This window comes from Oreochromis niloticus, linkage group LG12, assembly GCF_001858045.2.
Source record: "Oreochromis niloticus isolate F11D_XX linkage group LG12, O_niloticus_UMD_NMBU, whole genome shotgun sequence".
Lineage (NCBI taxonomy): Eukaryota > Metazoa > Chordata > Actinopteri > Cichliformes > Cichlidae > Oreochromis > Oreochromis niloticus.
In genome coordinates, this window is record NC_031977.2 from 16,573,075 (window position 1) to 16,583,440 (window position 10,366).

Sequence of the window (10,366 nt, forward strand, 5' to 3'; positions counted from 1 at the left end):
TTCAACCTCACCATCTGCAACACTGGTAAGGGATGGTACTTTAGTCTCATCTGTATCAACATGTTGTGTTACTGCAAGTGATAGCGGTATTGATTCCACAGTGCTGGATAAAGATGGAGATGCGTCACTGAAAAAAGAGGTTGCATTCAATATATCTGTGGTGTCATCACTTGAAAGTTCTACATCCATTGGAGTTGTGTCTGAATAGGTCATTGTTTTATCAGTCAAAGGAGAAACAGAAGTCTTTTCTGTCTGATCTGAGAGAGCACTGGAGTAAACGTCAGCTGGAGTTGCTGTTGACTTCTCCGTGGTGTACTTTGAGGAAGCTGTGGGAAGTGCAGTGAGATTTCTGATCATTTCAGGTGTCTGATCTCCTGAGCCCTCTTCTGTTGATGTCAAAAAAGAACTTTCCTCTGGTGTTAATGAATATTCATCGAACTCGCTTGTGGTAACAGATTTTTCCGTACCAGATGACACTGATATTGGCTTCTGAGTACTGAAGACAGATGAGGATGAAGTAAAAGCACCTTTTGAAGTATCACTTGAAAGCACTGTTGTTGTTTTGATGCTTGAGACTTCAGGGAAAACAGTAGTGCTGTCTCCAGAAAATCTGCATCTGTGGCACTCAGGAAGGATGTAGTTTCTGACTTCATTGTTGACGGACTGACAGAAGCAAACGACTCCATTACGGTAGGTTGACTGCTTTCACTTTCAACCTCACCATCTGCAACACTGGTAAGGGATGGTACTTTAGTCTCATCTGTATCAACATGTTGTGTTACTGCAAGTGATAGCGGTATTGATTCCACAGTGCTGGATAAAGATGGAGATGCGTCACTGAAAAAGACGTTGCATTCAATATATCTGTGGTGTCATCACTTGAAAGTTCTACATCCATTGGAGTTGTGTCCGAATAGGTCATTGTTTTATCAGTCAAAGGAGAAACAGAAGTCTTTTCTGTCTGATCTGAGAGAGCACTGGAGTAAACGTCAGCTGGAGTTGCTGTTGACTTCTCCGTGGTGAACTTTGAGGAAGCTGTGGGAAGTGCAGTGAGATTTCTGATCATTTCAGGTGTCTGATCTCCTGAGCCATCTTCTGTTGATGTCAAAAAAGAACTTTCCTCTGGTGTTAATGAATATTCATCGAACTCGCTTGTGGTGACAGTTTTTTCCGTACCAGATGACACTGATATTGGCTTCTGAGTACTGAAGACAGATGAGGATGAAGTAAAAGCACCTTTTGAAGTATCACTTGAAAGCACTGTTGTTGTTTTGATGCTTGAGACTTCAGGGAAAACAGTAGTGCTGTCTCCAGAAAAATCTGCATCTATGGCACTCAGGAAGGATGTAGTTTCTGACTTCATTGTTGACGGACTGACAGAAGCAAACGACTCCATTACGGTAGGTTGACTGCTTTCACTTTCAACCTCACGATCTGCAACACTGGTAAGGGATGGTACTTTAGTCTCATCTGTATCAACATGTTGTGTTACTGCAAGTGATAGCAGTATTGATTCCACAGTGCTGGATAAAGATGGAGATGCGTCACTGAAAAAAGAGGTTGCATTCAATATATCTGTGGTGTCATCACTTGAAAGTTCTACATCCATTGGAGTTGTGTCCGAATAGGTCATTGTTTTATCAGTCAAAGGAGAAACAGAAGTCTTTTCTGTCTGATCTGAGAGAGCACTGGAGTAAACGTCAGCTGGAGTTGCTGTTGACTTCTCCGTGGTGAACTCTGAGGAAGCTGTGGGAAGTGCAGTGAGATTTCTGATCATTTCAGGTGTCTGATCTCCTGAGCCCTCTTCTGTTGATGTCAAAAAAGAACTTTCCTCTGGTGTTAATGAATATTCATCGAACTCGCTTGTGGTGACATATTTTTCCGTACCAGATGACACTGATATTGGCTTCTGAGTACTGAAGACAGATGAGGATGAAGTAAAAGCACCTTTTGAAGTATCACTTGAAAGCACTGTTGTTGTTTTGATGCTTGAGACTTCAGGGAAAACAGTAGTGCTGTCTCCAGAAAAATCTGCATCTGTGGCACTCAGGAATGATGTAGTTTCTGACTTCATTGTTGACGGACTGACAGAAGTAAACGACTCCATTACGGTAGGTTGACTGCTTTCACTTTCAACCTCACGATCTGCAACACTGGTAAGGGATGGTACTTTAGTCTCATCTGTATCAACATGTTGTGTTACTGCAAGTGATAGCGGTATTGATTCCACAGTGCTGGATAAAGATGGAGATGCGTCACTGAAAAAAGAGGTTGCATTCAATATATCTGTGGTGTCATCACTTGAAAGTTCTACATCCATTGGAGTTGTGTCTGAATAGGTCATTGTTTTATCAGTCAAAGGAGAAACAGAAGTCTTTTCTGTCTGATCTGAGAGAGCACTGGAGTAAACGTCAGCTGGAGTTGCTGTTGACTTCTCCGTGGTGAACTCTGAGGAAGCTGTGGGAAGTGCAGTGAGATTTCTGATCATTTCAGGTGTCTGATCTCCTGAGCCCTCTTCTGTTGATGTCAAAACAGAACTTTCCTCTGGTGTTAATGAATATTCATCGAACTCGCTTGTGGTGACAGATTTTTCCGTACCAGATGACACTGATATTGGCTTCTGAGTACTGAAGACAGATGAGGATGAAGTAAAAGCACCTTTTGAAGTATCACTTGAAAGCACTGTTGTTGTTTTGATGCTTGAGACTTCAGGGAAAACAGTAGTGCTGTCTCCAGAAAAATCTGCATCTATGGCACTCAGGAAGGATGTAGTTTCTGACTTCATTGTTGACGGACTGACAGAAGCAAACGACTCCATTACGGTAGGTTGACTGCTTTCACTTTCAACCTCACGATCTGCAACACTGGTAAGGGATGGTACTTTAGTCTCATCTGTATCAACATGTTGTGTTACTGCAAGTGATAGCGGTATTGATTCCACAGTGCTGGATAAAGATGGAGATGCGTCACTGAAAAAAAGGTTGCATTCAATATATCTGTGGTGTCATCACTTGAAAGTTCTACATCCATTGGAGTTGTGTCCGAATAGGTCATTGTTTTATCAGTCAAAGGAGAAACAGAAGTCTTTTCTGTCTGATCTGAGAGAGCACTGGAGTAAACGTCAGCTGGAGTTGCTGTTGACTTCTCCGTGGTGAACTTTGAGGAAGCTGTGGGAAGTGCAGTAAGATTTCTGATCATTTCAGGTGTCTGATCTCCTGAGCCCTCTTCTGTTGATGTCAAAACAGAACTTTCCTCTGGTGTTAATGAATATTCATCGAACTCGCTTGTGGTGACAGTTTTTTCCGTACCAGATGACACTGATATTGGCTTCTGAGTACTGAAGACAGATGAGGATGAAGTAAAAGCACCTTTTGAAGTATCACTTGAAAGCACTGTTGTTGTTTTGATGCTTGAGACTTCAGGGAAAACAGTAGTGCTGTCTCCAGAAAATCTGCATCTATGGCACTCAGGAAGGATGTAGTTTCTGACTTCATTGTTGACGGACTGACAGAAGCAAACGACTCCATTACGGTAGGTTGACTGCTTTCACTTTCAACCTCACGATCTGCAACACTGGTAAGGGATGGTACTTTAGTCTCATCTGTATCAACATGTTGTGTTACTGCAAGTGATAGCGGTATTGATTCCACAGTGCTGGATAAAGATGGAGATGCGTCACTGAAAAAAAGGTTGCATTCAATATATCTGTGGTGTCATCACTTGAAAGTTCTACATCCATTGGAGTTGTGTCCGAATAGGTCATTGTTTTATCAGTCAAAGGAGAAACAGAAGTCTTTTCTGTCTGATCTGAGAGAGCACTGGAGTAAACGTCAGCTGGAGTTGCTGTTGACTTCTCCGTGGTGAACTTTGAGGAAGCTGTGGGAAGTGCAGTAAGATTTCTGATCATTTCAGGTGTCTGATCTCCTGAGCCTCTTCTGTTGATGTCAAAAAAGAACTTTCCTCTGGTGTTAATGAATATTCATCGAACTCGCTTGTGGTGACAGTTTTTTCCGTACCAGATGACACTGATATTGGCTTCTGAGTACTGAAGACAGATGAGGATGAAGTAAAAGCACCTTTTGAAGTATCACTTGAAAGCACTGTTGTTGTTTTGATGCTTGAGACTTCAGGGAAACAGTAGTGCTGTCTCCAGAAAAATCTGCATCTGTGGCACTCAGGAAGGATGTAGTTTCTGACTTCATTGTTGATGGACTGACAGAAGCAAACGACTCCATTACGGTAGGTTGACTGCTTTCACTTTCAACCTCACCATCTGCAACACTGGTAAGGGATGGTACTTTAGTCTCATCTGTATCAACATGTTGTGTTACTGCAAGTGATAGCGGTATTGATTCCACAGTGCTGGATAAAGATGGAGATGCGTCACTGAAAAAAGAGGTTGCATTCAATATATCTGTGGTGTCATCACTTGAAAGTTCTACATCCATTGGAGTTGTGTCCGAATAGGTCATTGTTTATCAGTCAAAGGAGAAACAGAAGTCTTTTCTGTCTGATCTGAGAGAGCACTGGAGTAAACGTCAGCTGGAGTTGCTGTTGACTTCTCCGTGGTGAACTTTGAGGAAGCTGTGGGAAGTGCAGTGAGATTTCTGACCATTTCAGGTGTCTGATCTCCTGAGCCATCTTCTGTTGATGTCAAAACAGAACTTTCCTCTGGTGTTAATGAATATTCATCAAACTCGCTTGTGGTGACAGATTTTTCCGTACCAGATGACACTGATATTGGCTTCTGAGTACTGAAGACAGATGAGGATGAAGTAAAAGCACCTTTTGAAGTATCACTTGAAAGCACTGTTGTTGTTTGATGCTTGAGACTTCAGGGAAAACAGTAGTGCTGTCTCCAGAAAAATCTGCATCTGTGGCACTCAGGAAGGATGTAGTTTCTGACTTCATTGTTGACGGACTGACAGAAGCAAACGACTCCATTACGGTAGGTTGACTGCTTTCACTTTCAACCTCACCATCTGCAACACTGGTAAGGGATGGTACTTTAGTCTCATCTGTATCAACATGTTGTGTTACTGCAAGTGATAGCGGTATTGATTCCACAGTGCTGGATAAAGATGGAGATGCGTCACTGAAAAAGAGGTTGCATTCAATATATCTGTGGTGTCATCACTTGAAAGTTCTACATCCATTGGAGTTGTGTCCGAATAGGTCATTGTTTTATCAGTCAAAGGAGAAACAGAAGTCTTTTCTGTCTGATCTGAGAGAGCACTGGAGTAAACGTCAGCTGGAGTTGCTGTTGACTTCTCCGTGGTGAACTCTGAGGAAGCTGTGGGAAGTGCAGTGAGATTTCTGATCATTTCAGGTGTCTGATCTCCTGAGCCCTCTTCTGTTGATGTCAAAAAAGAACTTTCCTCTGGTGTTAATGAATATTCATCGAACTCGCTTGTGGTGACAGTTTTTTCCGTACCAGATGACACTGATATTGGCTTCTGAGTACTGAAGACAGATGAGGATGAAGTAAAAGCACCTTTTGAAGTATCACTTGAAAGCACTGTTGTTGTTTTGATGCTTGAGACTTCAGGGAAACAGTAGTGCTGTCTCCAGAAAATCTGCATCTGTGGCACTCAGGAAGGATGTAGTTTCTGACTTCATTGTTGACGGACTGACAGAAGCAAACGACTCCATTACGGTAGGTTGACTGCTCTCACTTTCAACCTCACCATCTGCAACACTGGTAAGGGATGGTACTTTAGTCTCATCTGTATCAACATGTTGTGTTACTGCAAGTGATAGCGGTATTGATTCCACAGTGCTGGATAAAGATGGAGATGCGTCACTGAAAAAAGAGGTTGCATTCAATATATCTGTGGTGTCATCACTTGAAAGTTCTACATCCATTGGAGTTGTGTCCGAATAGGTTGTTTTATCAGTCAAAGGAGAAACAGAAGTCTTTTCTGTCTGATCTGAGAGAGCACTGGAGTAAACGTCAGCTGGAGTTGCTGTTGACTTCTCCGTGGTGAACTTTGAGGAAGCTGTGGGAAGTGCAGTGAGATTTCTGATCATTTCAGGTGTCTGATCTCCTGAGCCATCTTCTGTTGATGTCAAAAAAGAACTTTCCTCAGGTGTTAATGAATATTCATCGAACTCGCTTGTGGTGACAGTTTTTTCCGTACCAGATGACACTGATATTGGCTTCTGAGTACTGAAGACAGATGAGGATGAAGTAAAAGCACCTTTTGAAGTATCACTTGAAAGCACTGTTGTTGTTTTGATGCTTGAGACTTCAGGGAAAACAGTAGTGCTGTCTCCAGAAAAATCTGCATCTGTGGCACTCAGGAAGGATGTAGTTTCTGACTTCATTGTTGACGGACTGACAGAAGCAAACGACTCCATTACGGTAGGTTGACTGCTTTCACTTTCAACCTCACCATCTGCAACACTGGTAAGGGATGGTACTTTAGTCTCATCTGTATCAACATGTTGTGTTACTGCAAGTGATAGCGGTATTGATTCCACAGTGCTGGATAAAGATGGAGATGCGTCACTGAAAAAAGAGGTTGCATTCAATATATCTGTGGTGTCATCACTTGAAAGTTCTACATCCATTGGAGTTGTGTCCGAATAGGTCATTGTTTTATCAGTCAAAGGAGAAACAGAAGTCTTTTCTGTCTGATCTGAGAGAGCACTGGAGTAAACGTCAGCTGGAGTTGCTGTTGACTTCTCCGTGGTGAACTTTGAGGAAGCTGTGGGAAGTGCAGTGAGATTTCTGATCATTTCAGGTGTCTGATCTCCTGAGCCATCTTCTGTTGATGTCAAAAAAGAACTTTCCTCTGGTGTTAATGAATATTCATCGAACTCGCTTGTGGTGACAGTTTTTTCCGTACCAGATGACACTGATATTGGCTTCTGAGTACTGAAGACAGATGAGGATGAAGTAAAAGCACCTTTTGAAGTATCACTTGAAAGCACTGTTGTTGTTTTGATGCTTGAGACTTCAGGGAAAACAGTAGTGCTGTCTCCAGAAAAATCTGCATCTGTGGCACTCAGGAAGGATGTAGTTTCTGACTTCATTGTTGACGGACTGACAGAAGCAAACGACTCCATTACGGTAGGTTGACTGCTTTCACTTTCAACCTCACCATCTGCAACACTGGTAAGGGATGGTACTTTAGTCTCATCTGTATCAACATGTTGTGTTACTGCAAGTGATAGCGGTATTGATTCCACAGTGCTGGATAAAGATGGAGATGCGTCACTGAAAAAAGAGGTTGCATTCAATATATCTGTGGTGTCATCACTTGAAAGTTCTACATCCATTGGAGTTGTGTCTGAATAGGTCATTGTTTTATCAGTCAAAGGAGAAACAGAAGTCTTTTCTGTCTGATCTGAGAGAGCACTGGAGTAAACGTCAGCTGGAGTTGCTGTTGACTTCTCCGTGGTGAACTTTGAGGAAGCTGTGGGAAGTGCAGTGAGATTTCTGATCATTTCAGGTGTCTGATCTCCTGAGCCATCTTCTGTTGATGTCAAAAAGAACTTTCCTCTGGTGTTAATGAATATTCATCGAACTCGCTTGTGGTGACAGTTTTTTCCATACCAGATGACACTGATATTGGCTTCTGAGTACTGAAGACAGATGAGGATGAAGTAAAAGCACCTTTTGAAGTATCACTTGAAAGCACTGTTGTTGTTTTGATGCTTGAGACTTCAGGGAAAACAGTAGTGCTGTCTCCAGAAAAATCTGCATCTGTGGCACTCAGGAAGGATGTAGTTTCTGACTTCATTGTTGATGGACTGACAGAAGCAAACGACTCCATTACAGTAGGTTGACTGCTTTCACTTTCAACCTCACGATCTGCAACACTGGTAAGGGATGGTACTTTAGTCTCATCTGTATCAACATGTTGTGTTACTGCAAGTGATAGCGGTATTGATTCCACAGTGCTGGATAAAGATGGAGATGCGTCACTGAAAAAGAGGTTGCATTCAATATATCTGTGGTGTCATCACTTGAAAGTTCTACATCCATTGGAGTTGTGTCCGAATAGGTCATTGTTTTATCAGTCAAAGGAGAAACAGAAGTCTTTTCTGTCTGATCTGAGAGAGCACTGGAGTAAACGTCAGCTGGAGTTGCTGTTGACTTCTCCGTGGTGAACTTTGAGGAAGCTGTGGGAAGTGCAGTGAGATTTCTGATCATTTCAGGTGTCTGATCTCCTGAGCCATCTTCTGTTGATGTCAAAAAAGAACTTTCCTCTGGTGTTAATGAATATTCATCGAACTCGCTTGTGGTGACAGTTTTTTCCGTACCAGATGACACTGATATTGGCTTCTGAGTACTGAAGACAGATGAGGATGAAGTAAAAGCACCTTTTGAAGTATCACTTGAAAGCACTGTTGTTGTTTTGATGCTTGAGACTTCAGGGAAAACAGTAGTGCTGTCTCCAGAAAAATCTGCATCTGTGGCACTCAGGAAGGATGTAGTTTCTGACTTCATTGTTGACGGACTGACAGAAGCAAACGACTCCATTACGGTAGGTTGACTGCTTTCACTTTCAACCTCACCATCTGCAACACTGGTAAGGGATGGTACTTTAGTCTCATCTGTATCAACATGTTGTGTTACTGCAAGTGATAGCGGTATTGATTCCACAGTGCTGGATAAAGATGGAGATGCGTCACTGAAAAAAGAGGTTGCATTCAATATATCTGTGGTGTCATCACTTGAAAGTTCTACATCCATTGGAGTTGTGTCCGAATAGGTCATTGTTTTATCAGTCAAAGGAGAAACAGAAGTCTTTTCTGTCTGATCTGAGAGAGCACTGGAGTAAACGTCAGCTGGAGTTGCTGTTGACTTCTCCGTGGTGAACTTTGAGGAAGCTGTGGGAAGTGCAGTGAGATTTCTGACCATTTCAGGTGTCTGATCTCCTGAGCCATCTTCTGTTGATGTCAAAAAGAACTTTCCTCTGGTGTTAATGAATATTCATCGAACTCGCTTGTGGTGACAGTTTTTTCCGTACCAGATGACACTGATATTGGCTTCTGAGTACTGAAGACAGATGAGGATGAAGTAAAAGCACCTTTTGAAGTATCACTTGAAAGCACTGTTGTTGTTTTGATGCTTGAGACTTCAGGGAAAACAGTAGTGCTGTCTCCAGAAAAATCTGCATCTGTGGCACTCAGGAAGGATGTAGTTTCTGACTTCATTGTTGATGGACTGACAGAAGCAAACAACTCCATTACGGTAGGTTGACTGCTTTTACTTTCAACCTCACCATCTGCAACACTGGTAAGGGATGGTACTTTAGTCTCATCTGTATCAACATGTTGTGTTACTGCAAGTGATAGCAGTATTGATTCCACAGTGCTGGATAAAGATGGAGATGCGTCACTGAAAAAAGAGGTTGCATTCAATATATCTGTGGTGTCATCACTTGAAAGTTCTACATCCATTGGAGTTGTGTCCGAATAGGTCATTGTTTTATCAGTCAAAGGAGAAACAGAAGTCTTTTCTGTCTGATCTGAGAGAGCACTGGAGTAAACGTCAGCTGGAGTTGCTGTTGACTTCTCCGTGGTGAACTTTGAGGAAGCTGTGGGAAGTGCAGTGAGATTTCTGATCATTTCAGGTGTCTGATCTCCTGAGCCATCTTCTGTTGATGTCAAAAAAGAACTTTCCTCTGGTGTTAATGAATATTCATCGAACTCGCTTGTGGTGACAGTTTTTTCCGTACCAGATGACACTGATATTGGCTTCTGAGTACTGAAGACAGATGAGGATGAAGTAAAAGCACCTTTTGAAGTATCACTTGAAAGCACTGTTGTTGTTTTGATGCTTGAGACTTCAGGGAAAACAGTAGTGCTGTCTCCAGAAAAATCTGCATCTGTGGCACTCAGGAAGGATGTAGTTTCTGACTTCATTGTTGACGGACTGACAGAAGCAAACGACTCCATTACGGTAGGTTGACTGCTTTCACTTTCAACCTCACGATCTGCAACACTGGTAAGGGATGGTACTTTAGTCTCATCTGTATCAACATGTTGTGTTACTGCAAGTGATAGCGGTATTGATTCCACAGTGCTGGATAAAGATGGAGATGCGTCACTGAAAAAAGAGGTTGCATTCAATATATCTGTGGTGTCATCACTTGAAAGTTCTACATCCATTGGAGTTGTGTCCGAATAGGTCATTGTTTTATCAGTCAAAGGAGAAACAGAAGTCTTTTCTGTCTGATCTGAGAGAGCACTGGAGTAAACGTCAGCTGGAGTTGCTGTTGACTTCTCCGTGGTGAACTTTGAGGAAGCTGTGGGAAGTGCAGTGAGATTTCTGATCATTTCAGGCGTCTGATCTTCTGAGCCATCTTCTGTTGATGTCAAAAAAGAACTTTCCTCTGGTGTTAATGAATAT